This window comes from Balaenoptera borealis (assembly GCF_965194805.1).
Source record: "Balaenoptera borealis genome assembly, chromosome: 3".
Classification (NCBI taxonomy): Eukaryota; Metazoa; Chordata; class Mammalia; order Artiodactyla; family Balaenopteridae; genus Balaenoptera; species Balaenoptera borealis.
Window position 1 is genome coordinate 121,094,874 of NC_138866.1, and position 18,132 is coordinate 121,113,005.

Sequence of the window (18,132 nt, forward strand, 5' to 3'; positions counted from 1 at the left end):
TTACTGCCACTGTCCTTAAGTCACTGGGTCTCCATGACCCCCTCTCTAGCCTCAGTTTCCCCCTTGGTAAAGTGATGTTGGCTGTCCAGAAAGCCAGGCCCTTTGGTCACTTCTTGGGGCTCCACCCTGAAATAGCTTTATCTCAGAAGACTAATAGCTTTGTCTCAGAAGACTCAGACCCCAGGCTTGTTTAAGGGCTAATGCCCCCATTTCATGGATGGGGAAGCTGAGACCCAATAAGAAGCTGACACAGGAAAGGAGCTCTGTGTGCTGTTCTTGGCTGACCCAGTGGAATGGGCACCAGGCCCGAGTCAGAGGTCCAGGTCCAGGACCTAGTTCTACCCTGTGATCCTGAGCTGGGCATTTAGCTTCTCTGGGCCTTAGTTTTCTTATATGAAAAATGGGCCTGAGGTTTTCACCACCTTCCAGCGCCAAAGACTGGGAAGAGGGGTTGAATGTGGAAGGCAAACAGTTTCCAGAGAACCGGGTTCAGGGACGTGGGAGCCTGCAGATGCACAGTGCTCATTTGCCCCTGGGTGCCAGGGTCTCAGAACTGGCCAGCCAGTCAGTCCCCGAGCTCCGCAGGCCCTGGGGCAGCTGGAGGAGACCGGGCTGGGGGTCAGGACACTTGACTTTTTTTTTCCCAGCTCTGCTACTAACTTGTGACCAAGTCCTTCATCCCTCTAAACCTTCATTTCCTTATCTATTAAGAAGGGGTGATGAGTCCTCTTCTGAAAAGTATGTGGCATTCTTTACAAACTGGGGTGCTTCTTCTAAAGTCGATGACCCTGGGAATGAGACCGGTCACCTTGCTAGAAGTCCCACCCCCGGTCCTCTGGGTGGGTTTTAGAATCAAAAGCCTTGTGCTGAGGCTCTGCCTTTGCCCCTTATCTCCCCCTGTGCCCTTGAGCGTGTTCTCACCTCACCAGGCATCAACCCCACCTGTAATGTGGGGACAATAGTAGTTCTTTTTTCATAGGATCGTTGCGAGGGTTGGACAAAGCAGGAAGAAGGCACTACAAACTGTAAAGTGCTGGGTACGTGTGACGGCTTATCTTCCCCCCCCCCAAGTCGGGCTGCACACTCTTGCGCCTCCGTGATTTTGTAGATGGAGCACAGTGACCCAGAGTAAGCTGTCTGAACCTCAGTTTGCCCGTCAGTAAAACAGGCACGGTAACCGGTGCTTTTTCTCTCTGACAGGGCTGGGATATGGCTCAGACATGATGCTGTATCAAATGCTCACGGGAGGGACCCGGCAGGTGTGGGACTTCCCTGGGGGCTGAAGAGTGAGGAAGGTGGCCACTAAGTCCCCTGGTGACTGATGCCCCAGAGAGCAGTACTTTTAGCTGCCTTCCTGGGCAAAACTCCAACTCCTGCGTTTTAATGGAGAAATAATTCTCACAGTGTGACAAGCTGTAGCCTGCAGGTGTCACATCCATATTAAAGAGGGGACAGAGCAAGGGTTCATTTTCCTGGCGTGAGGTGTGACCAGAATTCACCTCCAGGACCATATGTAACCAAGGCTGTGAAGACCAATTAGTGACCCTGACTACTCAGGAGGAGGGGACTGGGTGTGTGTGGGGGGTGCCCTACCTTTCTCTACCTGCTTGCTTCCTCTTCAGAGTGCTCTGCTTCCGCTCACAGGCAGGGACGGCACCTTCCACGGGGCCCGTTCGGGGAGAGGCACCTGACCTTGCTCATCCCGGGAGGCGGTTGCTAAGTGGGATGCTGGTACATGTGGGCCAATGAGCAGAGACCCTGGCAGATTCTGAGCTGGGCAATGGCCAAAGATCTTGATGCAAAGCCCAAGTCTTAAACTGAGACATGAAGCCAAAGTTTGCTCCGAGGAGTCCAAAACCCAGGCCTCCAAGTGCAGGGCACTCACAGAGGAGCAGGAGCGGAGCTACCGTGAAGTGAGCAGCCGGAACGTAGAGAGTGGGGGGGGGGGGGGCAGAGGCTTCAAACACCACAAACGCAAACAATACAGAAATGTAGAGAGTGGTTGTCTTCAGCTCCAGTCCCCCCACTCAGAGGGAAGCACTGCTAAGGGTTCGATATCCTTCCAGACTTTTCCCCAGGCTTACACATTTATAAAAATGAAATCGTACATACAGTTCTGCAACTTTTTTTCTGTTTTCTTTACCATTTTCTCAAGTCAGTTCTCTTTACTTTTTATATGGAGGTGTATCACACATCTAGTGTGTAAAAGATGCTAGTCCTCGGGGTATGGCTCTGTGAATTTTTATAGAAGTATTTACCCATGTAAACATCACCCAGATCAAGATATAGAACATCTTCAGAATCCAGAAAGTTCCCTCCTGCCCCTGCCCAGTCAATGGCCCCACCCAGAGGTACTACTCTGGTTGCCCTCACCATGGATTGGTTTTGCTTGTTCCTGAACTTCATGTAAGTGGAGTCCTACTGTATATACTGTTTTGTGTCTAGCTCCTAGCAAGAGACTTCCCTCATTCTTTTAAAATGGCTGCATAGTATCTCATGGCACTGCTGTTCTAGTATATGTTTTGCCAGTTTCTATAGTTTGGAAACAAATAACGCAGCCTCGTGCTCCAGTTTCTACAGTATGGAGCCCCAGAAGTGGGATCATGGGGTCATAGGCCTGTGGATTTTAAATGTTGGTAGAGCTGCCAATTGTTTGGGCTGCTTTTTTTTTTTTTTTTAATAAATTTATTTATTTATTTATTTATTTTTGGCTGCTCTGGGTCTTCGTTGCTGCGCGTAGGCTTTTCTCTAGTTGCAACGAGCGGGGGCTACTCTTCGTTGCGGTGCTTTGGCTTCTCATTGCAGTGGCCTCTCTTGTTGCGGAGCACGGGCTCTAGGCGCGCAGGCTCAGTAGTTGTGGTGCGCGAGCTTAGTTGCTCCGCGGCATGTGGGATCTTCCCGGACCAGGGCTCAAACCCGTGTCCCCCGCACTGGCAGGCGGATTCTTAACCACTGTGCCACCAGGGAAGCCCCTGGGTTGCCTTTGTAGCCAGTCCCTGTGGCAGCAAGAACTTACAAATGAAGAACACTTAGGGCCACTAGCAAAATGGATTTTAGACAGGGCAAAAATGGTGCTGGGAACTGCCGCCCCAGCCAGGCTCTCAGGGACTCAGCCGCGGAGCCCGACTCAGCAGCAGACGGGGCCTGTGGGCCTCTCTCCCCCACCCCCCCTGCACCACCTTCCCCTTCATCACCTACCTTGTGGTGGCCCCGCCTCCGTTCCCCAGGAGCTAGCGGTCTTCGTGGTTCTGGGACCCCAGTCTTGGAGGTGAGTGCGTCTGCCTCTTGCTGGGTGGGGTGGGAGCAGCCGTCTGAGTGTGTGCTGGGCCTTGGGCTGAGCCCTGCATCCTGTACCCACCACACCTGACCACAGGAATGGGGCCACGTTCATCAGCATCTCACTGGATGCAGGTGCCTCAGGGCAAGTTAAATTCCCTGCACTTGTGTCTGAGGTTGTTCATGACCTGGCCGTTTGGCTCCACCAGCTCCAGGTAATTATGGTGACATTATTTCACCACTAATGAGGTGGTGCTCGTTAGGAAGCACTGGGTCTCATGGGGCGTGCACATCCCAGCCCTCAGAGACAGAGGGTCTGTGACCTTTGTCCCCAGCCTTTCCCCAGCACCTGAGAAGCAAAAGAACCCCTTCCCCTCAACTTCCCTCAGCTGATATGATTTCTTCACCCCTATTGCCCTCCTCTGGACATGTTCCATTATTGTCCCTTTCAGATGGAGGCCCTGCCATGGATCAAAATGTTTCAGCTCACAGTAGATCAGCCTCTCACCTCCTTGATCCTTAAGCACTATGCTCCTAGCGATACAGCTCCGGATCACATTTGTCCAGTGGTTCTCAACCCTGGCTGCACCTTAGAATCACTTAAGAAAGTTTTATGAATAGTAGTGCCTGGGCCCCACCCCTAGAAGTTCTGATGCAGCTGGTTGAGATCATTGCTAAATATTTGATGTGCGTACCCCAGGGGCTCCTGCCTAGCTTACAAGTTAATGTGAAATAGGATTCAGAGAGACAGCCCTGAGCCGGGGCTTTGGAGACCAGGCACATGAGACAAGCCAGCTGTTCTCAGTGATGACTGAATCAGACCAAAGGGTATTTGTTTTCTCACTAAAGGAATCACAGACAATACAGGTGCAAGGAAGGTTAAAGGAAGTGATCTTGTTTAGTGTGGAGAAGAGCGGGACCCTATTCCCTGTGTTGTGGGACCCGGAGGAGAGCAGGAACCCTGAGTTCCTACCCTTGGTCAGACCAGGCACCCAGCCTCCAGGGAAGTGAGAAAAGACGGGGTGTCAGGGATGATGACTCAACCCCCTTCACCTGAGGACAGGAGAAAGGGGGGGGGGTCCCTCCTTTTCCTCCCACTGCCTCCCCTTCTCCCTCTGTCTCTCTCCCTTGTCGCCCCCAGGCCTCCAGATGTGCACAGTCACATGGCAGGTTCTGGCTCCCTCCCTCCCTCCAGCACCACGAAGGGAAGGACCATCTGTCCTGCTCGCTGCAGCCCAGCAGTCTGTGCGCGTGTGCCAGGCTCAAGGAAGCACCCTTCACGTTCTTCTTGTTTCTTTTCTCCCTGTCTCAAACTTGCTTCTGCCCCAGGATATTCTGTGGCCTCCATGGTTCTGCAGACCTGCTCTAGCCAGAGTGACAAGAGTATAGCATCTTTCCTCCTCCACTGCCTTCCACCACCCTCCTGCAAGGTCTCTGGCCTCTAGTCCTTCCTCAGTCTCAAAACTTACCTATCTGGAGTCTACCTGTCTAGTCCCATGATTCACAGACTGTCAGGCTCCCAGGGTCCTAGTCTGCACCCTATCCCATTCCCTTCCTGACTCTTGTGTTTCAATATCCTCTCCTAAGCGGTTCCTGCAGAATGTGACCCCATTCTCAGGGCGCTGGGAGTAAGGACCAACATGTGTCTCTGCCAGCCACTGAGCTGACATTTTTGCCTTATTTGCTAGGATAATTTCGTGTAATTTGCTGCTAATGAATGAACGCATTCCTTCTTGTTCCTATAGCTTTCATAATTACTTTGAAGTCCACGTGCTCACTGGTGACAGCTTCAGCAAACATTGCGAGAACCTGAAGCTGGCCAGGTTGCAGAACAAGCTCAGCCTCCTTGGGTGACCACGCTGAGGGCTTTGGTGACCGGGGAGTCATGGCCAGGGTGCTGATTTCCTTGGTATCTCCATCCAGGCTGCCCTTCTGAGTGTCCGCCCGTCCACTGCAGCTGGAAGGATCTGGGTCAGCCCTACAAGACAATGTGCTGGTGGCCAGGGCCTCCAGACCTGGGGCATTTGTGGAGTGGGCTTGGCAATACTGGGAGAGGGGTCCATTTTGCTCTGTCTGGAGGATGGGTGATGAGGGAGAAGGGGACAGAGGTGACTGACGGAGCGGAAGAAGTTGTATGGATCATATTCAATCCTGTTTATAAAAGCCTTTGCTCAAGCTCTTCCTCCACTGGGTCTGCCCTCTCTCTTCTCTACCTATGGAAATCCTATGTACTCCCTCCTGTGTATCCCCCTGGATCCCTGACTGCATCTCGGTGTTTCACAGCCATAATAAAGCACTGGCTCCTTCGCTGCTCTCTGGGAGTTCATATCCTCCCTAGAGCAGGTCTGGATTTCCCCCACCCAGCCCAGGGCACAGAGCAGCCCCTGTCCTCTGGTACACTGCAGGCAGCGAAGTACCCAAACCACATTAATCCAGTCTCTGAATGGAATTCAGACTGAGGCTGAAGTTTATTTCTGCACCATCCCAGAAAAAAGGATTTCCCAGCAAATGAATAATGTAAATGAGGCTGCCAAAGGGTGCTTAACCTATTTAAAGGACCAATCTATTTAAAAAATCTCTTAGCACCTATTTACCCAGAAACAATTGATATGGTAATTGCGAGTCATTCTCCTTTTTTATTTACCGGAGAAGGTTCCCTAAGCTCCATGTTCACCCACTCCCACGCTCTGTGTGGGGAATGCTACCTGCTAACCCTTGGGGTGCTGGGTACTCTGTGTCCTTGCAGGTCACAACTGCAAACTGAGGTCAAGAGCAGTAGCCCCCTTCCCTGGTTGACTGAGATGAAGAGAGATCGCCCAAAGGACAGAGGCTTCATGGCGTCACCTCACCTGCACTTATGTGATGTGAATGAATAGGTCTGAACAGATGGCCTCAGGCTCAGCCCAGACCAACAGAGAGGGGATACGCAGTCGGACAGGGTGTGGCAGGGGTGGAGGGGTGCGGGAGAAGGGGGAGGATTGCTCATTGCTCAGCTGACGATGGCAGTAGAAGGAGCTCCAGGCTCGAGGGGGAGGCAGCCATGGCCCCCTGGGTACCAGCACTGCAGATCAATGTAATCCCTTGGCCTGCAGATCGATTCTGCTTTCTCAGGGTTTAATTGGCTTGTTGGCTTTGGCTTGGGGAACAGAAAGAGGCTCTTACCCAAGGAGAGGAGCTGTGTCAGAGGCAGCCATGGCACCTCCATCCCTGCCCCACCCCCACAGAGGGATAATGGGGCAGGAGACACCATTCTTACCCCTTCCCCAGGTCCTGAGCTGGGCTCTCCCTGCCCACTGGAGTGGGACAAGGCTAGGCTGAGATGCCTGGGCTGAGGGCCTCCCGGGGATGGTTGTCTGGCTCTGTGCACCTGCTCTGGCTCTGTTGCTCCTGGTCTGATGTGGCTCTGGATGGGTACGTGCATGGGGAGAAGGGAGTAGATGAAGGAGTCGGGGGGAGGAGAGTGAAGGACAGCATCCACAAATCTGGGTACCTCAGCCTGCCCAGGAAGGGACCTCCCAGCTCTTTCCCCTGTACCACTGAGTCAGAGAAGGGGAGCAGTTGCCCAGCAACTCAGAGCAGCATTCAGAGGAGGGCTCTTGCCCCAGCTCAGCGCTGGGTCCATAGGACTCTGTTATATTGCCTTCTGGGGTTCAACCTGAGGACAGGAACACGGCATCAGAGCAGCCAGCTTCACAAGGGGGGGAGGGCAGCCCAACAAAGTGGGCTTCTCCTCTTTGCAGGCCCCACAGGGTCGGCCCCTCTGAGGGAGTAGATGTTTCGTTGGTGGTGGTGGCAGTGGCGGCTGAGACCTCACAAGCCATCTTTCCTCCCAGCCTCAGCAGCCTCTTCTCTGCTCCTGTGGTTTTCCTAATAAACACATTTAAAATATTTATGAAGGCAACTTCAATGAAGCAACGCAACATTACTCTAAAATGATTTGCTTCTTCTAATAGGTAGCTTTGGCATGAGCGCTGATTGCCAAGCTCCTAAGGGCATCCCCATCAGGGTGAAGCCCCAGGGTTGGCACTCACGGCGCTCCCTGAATGAGCTAAGCGGTGGTGGTCCCTTCCCTCTCTTGGGGGGCCAGACCTGGTGGCAGGTGAGGAGGTAGGATGGTTTGATAGGGCTAGGGACTGGACTCTGAAGGAAGGAGTTGACTGGATGAGGCTCTGGGAGAACTCCTGATAGGGGAAGAGCCTGAAAACTGGAAGTTTCTCTGGAACCATGGACAGCCCCTCCAAGCTTTGCTCCTGGGGGCCTGAGAAGCCCAGGGGCTGGGAGCTAGGACTCCTGGGTCCATGCCCCACTTTGTTGATAGGAAGGGCTCTGCTCTAGAAGGAAGTGATGGCTGCCATGGGTTGGTGGGGAGGGGCCTGGGCTGCTTTGACCACTGAAGAGTTGGTGGCTGAGCTCAGCTACTCTCCAGCAGTCCTGGGAAGACAGGATATGATAGCAATACCTTGTATACACAGGTTGGGGTGGCATTCGGGATTTGCAGCTGGCCCCAGATTCTTCTGTCTGGCCTTTGAAAGTCCAAGGAGTCCCCGCCTGCCCTCCTTGCACAGACCCCCGCGCTGTCCTCTCATGTCAGCTATATGCACCTTGTCCAACCCCCCACTGGTGCAGGCAGATGGGGAAATGGATGCTCCTTCTCACACCCCCACCCCTCCCCAGGCTGGAAGGAAAACCCCTGTCTGTATCTATCTGGAATGCAGATGGAGGGAGGACGTGCTGGCAAAATCTGGGGAGGAGGGTTCTATCCTCCCCCAGCTTATCCCCAGAAAAGCCTCTTTCTAACAAGAACTGTTTTCATCACCATCGCCTAAAGCCTGGAGCTGCTCTAATTATGTGTCAGGCTGGAATCTGACAGGAAGCATTTTAATTATTAATTTGAAGTGTGCCTAGTGTCAGAATGGAGGAGGGCTGGTTCCTTAAGCTCACTCATGCCCAGCCCTATCTGCTGGGACCTCATTAGTGACACCCCAGGCCTCCCAGACCTCCCTCCTCAGGCAGAGCCTCTTTCCTACCATGGCGCAGAATCTGCATCTCCCACTCCTCTGCCCTTCCTAACCCCCTACTTTGCGCAGCGCTCTCTTGTTTTCCTTATTTCCCTAAACCCTTAGGCATGGAGTCTACTGTTCCCACTGTACAGATGGAAGAGATTGAGGCCCAGGGAGGGCATGGGGTCTGCCTGATGTCGCAGCACACAACAGCCACAGGCAGGACAGAACCTCTGCATTTTCTAGTTTGGACTCTTGAGTTCTTGCCTGCCAGTGGAGGTGGTCTTCTGCAGGGCTGTCTTTCCCTATTGTCCCATCTTCATATTCACGTCATCTAAGGTGGCATGCAGAGTCTTCTCTGATGCGTTGCATGCATCTGACACTTTTAAGGAACAGTTTGCTTGCTCCATTTACACCCAGGCATGGGCATGCCCTTCTGGGTTCTGGGGCCAGACTGCTTGCCCTGTCCCAGGTGAGGTAGGGTCAGGGCCTGCCATAGACTGAGGACATCATTTGGCCTGTTTCCTTTTCTGCCTCGTCAAGGGAGATTCAGCTTCTGCTTATTGGTTGTTTTCTAGATTTGACCCTCCACATTCTCCTGTGGATCAGGGATCCACTGTGGATCAGTCCCTTCTGTCACATGCCATTGTTTCTGCATTTCTGGATTCAGGGCCATGAAGCCCCAGATTGGACAGCAGCCCTGGAGCTGAAAAATGTACTGTTTCACGTGTGTGCAGCTGCTGGCTTGCTTCTGCATCTGAAGATTCCTTTTGCTTTTTCTCTGAGCCCCGGGAGCTTTGCAAGGTTGAGGTGGCGTTCCTATCCCAGGCTTCCCTCCTTATGTTGCTAGATTCCCAGGTAGCCTGGCTCCAACCTGGCTGATCCCAGTCCCTCCCAGGCCATGCCTGCCTCAGTCCACATCCAAGGCTTAATGCTTAGGAAGTTGCTCTCAGCTGATGGCCTCTGGTTCACTTCTTTATGCAGCCTTCCTTTATGTTTGAGCCCGTGCTGTAGCTGGATAGAGAGGTCATGATCCACTAGGGAGGTTTGATCTAAGAGGATCTGTGGGGTCCAGAGTAGGGAGAAGGAACCTTGGAGGAATTGGGGGAGGCTTACCAAAGATGGTGACATTTGAACTGAGACTTGAAGGATAATTGGTATTTTAGTCTTGGTTGGGTGTAGGAAACAGAAGCTACTGTATTTTAAGCAGAAAGAGGTTGAACGCAGGGTCCTGGGTGTTCACAAAATCATTGGAAGGGCTGAAGGAGCAGGCTTGAGGCTGGGTCTCCAGGAATGACTCCCAGAATACTACAGAACTGACCAGCCAGGAGGCTGCTACCTTGGCCACTTTAGAAAGGCATTGTGGTAGGCTGAATAATGCACCCCCCCAATATCCCCATCCTAATTTCTGGAACCTGTGAATATTATCTTACAATGGTAAAGGAGACTTTGCCGATGTAAGTTAAGAATCTTGATCTCACCAAAGTGGGTATAGAAGGATCATATCTCAACATAATAAAAGCCATTTACAACAAACCCACAACCAACATAATACTCAACAGTGAAAAGCTGAAAGCCTTCCTACTAAATTCAGGAACAAGACAAGGATGCCCACTCTCACCACTTCTGTTCAACATAGTATTGGAAGTCCTAGCCAGAGCAATCAGACAGGATAAAGAAATAAAAGGTATCCAGATCAGAAGGGAAGAAGTAAAACTGTCACTATTTGCAGATGATATAATACTTCTATATAGAGAACCGTTTCCACACAAAAACTATTAGAACTAATCAATGAATTCAGCAAGGTAGCAGGATATAAGATTAATATACAGAAATATTTTGCATTTCTTTACACTAATAATGAAATATCAGAAAGAAAAAGTAAGGAAACAATCCCGTTTAAAATTGCATTAAAAAAATACCTAGGAATAAACTTAACCAAGGAGGTGAAAGACCTATATGCTGAAAACTATAAAACATTGATAAAGGAAATTGAAGATGACTCAAAGAAATGGAAAGATATCCATTTGCTATTGGGTTGGAAGAATTAATATTAAAATGGCCTTACTACCCAAAGCCATCTACAAATTTAATGCAAGCCCTATCAAAATACCCATGACATTTTTCACAGAACTAGAACAAATAATCCTAAAATTTATATGAAACCACAAAAGGCCCAGAATTGCCAAAGTAATCCTGAAGGAAAAGAACAAAGCTGGAGGCACTGCTTCAGACTATGCTACAAAGCAATAGTGATCAAAACAGCATGGTATATGCAAGAGGGAAGAGATATGGGAACATATGTATATGTATAACTGATTCACTTTGTTATAAAGCAGAAACTAACACACCATTGTAAAGCAATTATACTCCAATAAAGATGTTAAAAAAAAAAAAGAATTAAAAACTGAAAAAAAAAAAAAAACCAGCATGGTACTGGCACAAAAACAGACATATAGCTCAGTGGAACAGAATAGAGAGCCCAGAAATAAACACATGCACCTATGGTCAGTTAACCTACGGCAAATGAGGCAAGAGTATACAGTGGAGAAAAGACAGTCTCTTCAACAAGTGGTGTTGGGAAAGCCAGACAGCCTCATGTTAATCATTGAAATTAGAACACTCCCTCACACTGTATACCAAAATAAACTCAAAATGGTCTAAAGACCTAAATATAAGACATGACACCTTAAAACTCCTAGAAGAGAATATAGGCCAAACATTCTCTGACATAAATGGTAGCAATATTTTCTCAGGTCAGTCTCCCAAGGCAAAAGAGATAAAATCAAAGAGAAACCAACAGGGCCTAATCAAACTTAAAGGCTTTTGCACAGCAAAGGAAACCATCAACAAAATGAAAAAACAACCTATGGAATGGGAGAAAATATCTGCAAATAATGTGACTGATAAGGGGTTAATATCCAAAATATACAAACAGCTCATGCAACTTAATATTGAAAAAACAAACAACCCAATCCAAAAATGGACAGAAGACAAACAGACATTTTTCCAAAGAAGACATATAGATGGCCAAGAGGCACTTGAAAAGATGCTCAACATGGCTAATTTTTAGAGAAATGCAAATCAAAACCACAAGGAGGTATCACCTCACACCTGTCAGAATGACTCTCATCAAAAAATCTGCAGGGGCTTCCTTGGTGGCGCAGTGGCTGGGAATCTGCCTGCCAATGCAGGGGACACAGGTTCGAGCCCTGGTCTGGGAGGATCCCACATGCCGCGGAGTAACTAGGCCCGTGAGCCACAATTACTGAGCCTGCGCGTCTGGAGCCTGTGCTCCGCAACAAGAGAGGCCGCGATAATGAGAGGCCCGCGCACCGCGATGAAGAGTGGCCCCCATTGGCCCCAACTAGAGAAAGCCCTCGCACAGAAACAAAGACCCAACACAGCCATAAATAAATAAACCCAAAGTTAAAAAAAAAAAAGAGTGTATTCAAGCTTTGTCAACTTTACGAATTGAAAAAAAAAAAATCTGCAAACAACAAATGTTGACAAGGATGTGGAGAAAAGGGAACCCTCGTAAACTCTTGGTGGGAATGCAAATTGGTACAGCCACTATGGAAAACAGTATGGAGTTTTCTTAAAACACTAAAAATAGAGCTAACATATGATCCAGCAATCCTACTCCTGGCTATACATCTGGAAAAAACAAAAACTCTGATTTGAAAAGATACATGCACCCCAATGTTCATAGCAGCACTATTTACAATAGCCAAGACATGGAAACAACCCAAGTGCCCATCAACAGACAACTGGCTTAAGAAGATGTGGTGTGTATATATATATACATACACACACACACGTATATGTATATAGTGGAGTATTACTCAGCCATAAAAAGAATGAAATATTGCCATTTGCAGCAACATGGATAGACCTAGAGAATATTATACTTAGTGAAGTAAGTCAGAGAAAGACAAATACTATATGATACACTTATATGTGGAATCTAAAAACATCAGTAATACAAATGAACCTATATACAAAACAGAAACAGACTCACAGACATAGAAAACAAACTTATGGTTACCAAAGGGGAGAGGGAGGGAGGGAGGGAGGGACAAATTAGGAGTGTGGGATTAACAGATGCAAACAACTATACATGAAATAGATAAGCAACAAAGATTTACTGTATAGCACGGGGAATTATATTCAACATCTTGTAATAACCTGTAATGGAATACAATCTGAAAAAAAAAACACCTGAATCACTTTGCCATACACCCGAAACTAACACAATATTATAAATCAACGATACTTCGCTTATTTATTTATTTATTTATTTATTTTTGGCCTTGCCACGCGGCTTGTGGGATCTTAGTTCCCTGACCAGGGATCAAACTCTTGCCCCCTGCAGTGGAAGCTCGGAGTCCTAACCACTGGACCACCAGGGAATTCCCAGCTATACTTCACTAAAAAAAAAAAAAAGGAATCTTGAGATGGGGAGATTATCCTGGATTATCCAGGTGGGCCCAATATAACCACGAGGGAGGTTATATAAGAGGGAGGCGGGAGAGCAGAGCCAGAAAACAAAGAAAGAAAAAGAAAGAAATTGGATGACAGAAGCAAGAGCTGACTTGAAAATGGAGGAAGGGGCCCTGACCCAAGGAATGCAAGCAAGCATCCTCTAGAAACTGGAAAAGGCAAGGAAATGGATTCTCCTCTAGAGCCTCCAGGTGGGACCCAGGCCTGCCGACCTTGATTTTAGTCCAGTGAGATTGATTTTGGACTTCTGACCTCCAGCCTTAAGAGAACAGGTTTGTGTTGTTTTAAGCCTCTAAGTTCGTGGCACCTGGTTATGGCAACAAAAAGAATATGGGATGTAGGGGAGGAATCACTGGGTTCAGGACCTTGCTGCCGTAGCTGGGCCGGGGAGCAGGGATCGTGCTATTGCCTCCCCACACCCATGAGTCGGAAGACTCAACCCTGAACTGCTGCTGCCTTTCCACATCCAGGCTTGCTGGCCCCAAACAGCCCAAAGCAGCCATAGATAGCCTCCAAATCTGCCATCCCAGTCTTGTCAAAGTGCCTCTAACTTCTGGAATGCAGCGTTCACACACAACTTCAGCTGTAAGAGGGCCTGGGGAGTGTCCTTTCTACCCTTCCAGTCACAGCAGTCTAGCAAGGCCACTAGGAAGGGGTAGGACTGGGATGCCAAGTGTTAGTCAGACATAAACACAACAGGGAACAACGAATGATTCAAATGAGTCATATGTGTTAAAACCCTGTCTGGGGACACACCCTGAAAGCCTCACCCTGGCTCATGCACGGCTGACTCTGTGCTTGAATGAGGCTAAGCTATTTGCCCCAAGTCCCACAGCCAGCAGGTGATAAAGCAGGGATCAAACCCAACTTTGTTCAGTTCTACAGCTGGAGCTTCTAGGCCCTACAGAGGGGGAAGCAGGGTCAGTCCCACGAAGGCAAATGGCCTTGAGAACACAGAGGCAAGAGGGGAGCAGGCACTTCAGGGACTTTGAGCGGCTCATCTGCCTTGAATGAAAGCTATGTGGATGGGAGTGGCAAGGAGGGCAGGGACCAGCAGACACCAAGCTAGGAGGGTCTTAAATGTCCTGCTTTGTTTTTTTGTTTGTTTGTTGTTGTTGTCATTTGGCCATGTGGCATGTGGGATCTTAGTTCCCTAACCAGGGATCGAACCAGTGCCCCCTGCAGTGGAAGCACGGGAGTCTTAACAACTAAACCACCAGGAAAGTCCCTTAAATGTCCTGCTTTGTGATCCTAAAGCCCACGAGGAACCACTGACATTTTTTTCTTTTTTCTTTCTTTCATAGGAGGTTTTAAGGCAGCAGAGTGACAAGTTGTTTCGCATTTTGTATGTGAAGTACGGTTTACACTAGAGATCAGGGAGCTGAGTCAGGGAGCGCAGACTGAGCCCTGACCCTGCTCACACACGGAGCCCCTCCCTTGCCCTGACTGATCCTATCCTTGGCCTCTCCCTGAGCCCTAATTCTTAATGTAGACTCAACCTGTCCAGCAACTGAGTCTTTATCTCATCCAACCATCCCAGGAACGCCACTGATCACAGGGGTAATCGGGTGAAAGAGTGATTCACTCAACACAGCCGTTCTCTATCGCTGTGTCTGCAGCCCAGAGCTCACATCTTAAAAAAGCAGAGAAGTGTCAGCTTCCTCGTGAAGGATGACTGGACAGTGCTTGCCTTGCACCTGTGAATCGAGGAGGACCAGGAAGAGTAGGAGGTGGGGGAGGAGAGGAAGGTGTCCTAGAACATTAAGCTCCCTTTTCCATAATGAAGGGGGCTCTCATTACAAACCTGGAGCTTCCTAGCAACCAGATGGGGGTGGGGGAGCACGTAATGATAACCTGGAGCTACGTGTGCTCTGCTGGGCCTCCAGGAGAGAGATCTGACCCCAGGCCCTCCCACAGTCGCATCCCAGCGGGGTCTTACTTAGGAAAGGGATAAGGAGACCTGGTAAGCAGGGCTAGCCAAGTCCATCCCTCACTGATATCCTCTGGGCTTTCAGAATGTACAAGCCTTATGGGGAAAAGGCACTTGATTAAGCAAAAATTCACTTAAGTGACATCTCACAGTGTCCCATCCCACACTTGAACGATGGCAATTACCTAGTGAATGAGTTGTCTCTGTGGCTGGTGCTCCAGTGGATTGATGGAATAGCTACAAGGGCTATTTGAAGATTCCTTTATTAAAAAGTATGAATCCATCCCTCGGTCTTGCAATGATGCCTCTAAATTAAAAAAACAAAGCAAAACAAAACTGAGTGGATGCTTCGGCACTTCCAGCAGAGGTCGGCGCCTTAAAGAGGAGCAGGGTCAGGCAAAGTGCCCTTCTTGCCCCTTTGCTCCCCCAAGACCCAGAATGACATCCCCTCCTTCTGGGAAGACTTTGGGACTCATGGCCTCCACTGTGGATCTGGAGAAGGGTTTAAGTCCTGAGGGCAAAGGAGGGCTATTGAGGGCCTGAGCGAGAGGTATGTTCATTCAATGTACATTCACTGAGAACCTACTATGTGCCAACCCTGTGCCAGCTCCTGGAAGCACAGCGATTGTTCCTGCCCTCAAGGGGCTTGTGATCCACTGGAGGAGAAGCTGTGTGGGGAAAATCAATCTCAGTTCATTAATGAGGGTGGAAGGAAGGTATGCTTAAGACATGCAGGGGCAGAAGGACGGCAATGGCACAATGAAAGATGAATTGGGGGCAGGTTCTACCTGCAGAGGAATCAGCCTGCCTGCAGGAGGCACTGTAAATGCATGAGGGCCACTGGGCAGAAGGGGGGAGGGCCATCCTGGGGGTTGTGGGTGATGCCCACTCCACTTGGAGGGGTCCTGCTGCTGAATTTCTGCTGATTGTTTCCGTGTGGAATACCAGCCCAGCATTGTCAGATCTACTGATTTTTTTTTTCTTTTCTTTTTTTTTTTGGCCACGCTGTGCAGCTTGTGGGACCTTAGTTCCCTGACCGAGTATAGCACCTGGGCCCCAGGTGGAAGCGTGGAGTCCTAACCAGTGGACCAACAGGGAATTCCCTACTAGTTTTTTTTTTAAGACAATTTTTTAGAACAAAATTGAGGGGATTCTCTTCCCAAGAAACCTGAAATCTGTTTTTATGTAACATTCTCTTTGAAACAAAACTATGCGTGGGAAGCAAACAAGTGTGCAGGCCACCAATTTGCAACCTCTGGATGCAACAAAGAGAAACACCCAGGGAACTGGAGGGTGAGTAGGGTCAGCGTGGCCTGAGAGGGATGTCACTGGGCTACAGAAGTTCTCAGAACAGCCCCCCCTTGGGCAGGAGGACCACCTGCAGCTTCCTGGACAAGCTCCCAGTCTCTGGCCTGAGCACAAAGAGCCCTTCTATGAGAAAGCCAGAGGGAAGGGCCTGGATTTGGCCTTCCTTTGAGAGATGCAGGACCCTGTGGGAGACCCACATGCTGAGTGGGCAAGACTGGACTCCATGTCTGGGGCCCACGCTGAATGGCCTCTCCTCTTGCCTTCACCAGGCCTGGAGTGAAATCCATCCTGAGAGAGTGGCACCCCATTCTCAGGCACCAGGGACACTGCAGTGTGCCCCGCCCATGAAAGGGGTGGTAGGCTGAGCGCCCTGGGCCTTGTCAGGCTGGTCTCCTGCCTCATGCTCCTGGCTCCTCTGCCAGGGACTTCCTGCCCACCCCCCTTGGTGCCTCTGGGATCACAGGCTGCCCCCAGCCATCCTCACCCCAACACTGGGCTCATCACTCCTGGGACTCATCCTCTCTTGTTGGTTTTATGGATTTAACTCTCCACACTTGCCCTGGGTCCCTGGGGCAAATGTGCCACCCCCCAACACTGTCCTCCCAGGGAGTGGTCAGTCTTGGGGGCAAAGGGGAGAGATGGTGCCAGGGTTCTGCCCCTCTCCCTGCACTCTGGGGTCACCAGTAAACTCTTTTCCTTCCCCACCTCTCCAAAGTGGACGTAACCATCACTACCTCCTTTGGGAAGCCTCTCACAGTCTACTACTTGGCTCAGGGAAAGTTCTCCATCCCTACCAAGATCTCCTGGAAAAGTCCTACCACTGGCCACAAGGAAACCACAGAAAAATCAGGGACCCCAGGCCTCTTTCCACAGTTCCTCCACAGGCTGTGCCCTGTAGTGACCCCTGCCCTGTCCTACCTTCCTGGGGGTGGAGGCTGGGTCAGGTAGAGTGAAGGGCAGGTGAGCTGGTGTCTGCGGTGCTTCTAAGATGGCAGCAGCGGCGGTGGGAAGGGAAGAACGCCCTGCTGGTGCTGCACCACGGTATTGTTGCCCACAGGGGGAAGCTTCCATCCTCTGCGGGGATCAGGGAGGGAGCAGCCTGAACAGGGAACTGAGAGCCGCAGGCAGGTGTGTGAGCTTGAGCGTTCCTGGCAGGGAGTCAGATATGATCAGGCACAGTGCCTGGGTGTGGACAGCATGGGCCTGAGGTCACCCACCTCGGTCTCCTTGGCTGACATGGCTGGGGACAGGAAAGTGGGAGAGCTGGGTGGTGATGGTGGCTTCGCAAACTTCTGTAGTCAGGGTTCAGGGCAGGAAGGTGGGCAGAGTCAGCTCTCATCAGGATCTTGGCTAGCTCACCTCTAATGGGGCCAGTGAGGTCCCAGCATCCCCCCACCCCACCCCCACCCCCTGCCCCATGGAGGAAAGAAAGGTTCAGCGAGAATGCGTTGCAGGAGGGATGTTTAGTTGTGAGATACTTTGGGGAGTTAGCATATCTATATTACTTACCACTGTGCTAATCGTGTGATGTTCTTACCTATTCATTACAGTGGGTCCCTATCACGATATGGTCTTCTGGATAATGCATTACCGAGCTCCCTTCTCCCAGTCTCAGACTAGACAGGAAACCTTGATTCCTCTTCCCACGGTCAAGAAAATGGAGTGGCTCTGAGGAGGCTGTGGGATTCTCAAGTCCCTCACTGCAGGTGCTCTCATCTTTCCCATCTTGCACCAACATGCATCCTCTGCTTCAGCAAGGCTTTTCTCTGCTGTCCCCCTAATGGCCACCCCAGCCATCTTTGTAAAGTTCTACTTACCCCAGATGTCCCTCATTCCCACTTCCAAGTGTCCAAATTCTACTCCATTGCAAATGAATTCCATTTCAAATCCTCCTCCTTACAGCCTCCTTTCCTAGATATTCCGGCCCCTAACTAATGCCAGCTCAGCCCAGACCAGAAAAGGGCTGGAAATTTCTTGGGCTGAGGACAGCCTAGTCTTCCTGGCTCTGCTGGAGACATGAGAAGGGGAGGAGGATGATTTGGACCTGGAGCTGTTTTCTGCTGATCCCTAGTCCATGCCCCAGACCCACGGGGAACCAAGGGCAGGTTCTAGGAG

General features: G+C 50.2%; 1 long non-coding RNA gene across 1 annotated transcript; it reads right to left on the reverse strand.

The window, feature by feature from the left end:
* Window positions 1-35: 35 nt before the first annotated feature.
* LOC309626339 lies at window positions 36-17,418 on the reverse strand. Its single transcript, XR_014243117.1, has 3 exons — window positions 16,936-17,418; window positions 14,895-15,016; window positions 36-7,143 (listed from the first exon to the last, which is right to left on the reverse strand). It is a non-coding gene; the product is annotated as an uncharacterized lncRNA (long non-coding RNA).
* Between the last annotated feature and the right edge of the window lie 714 nt (window positions 17,419-18,132).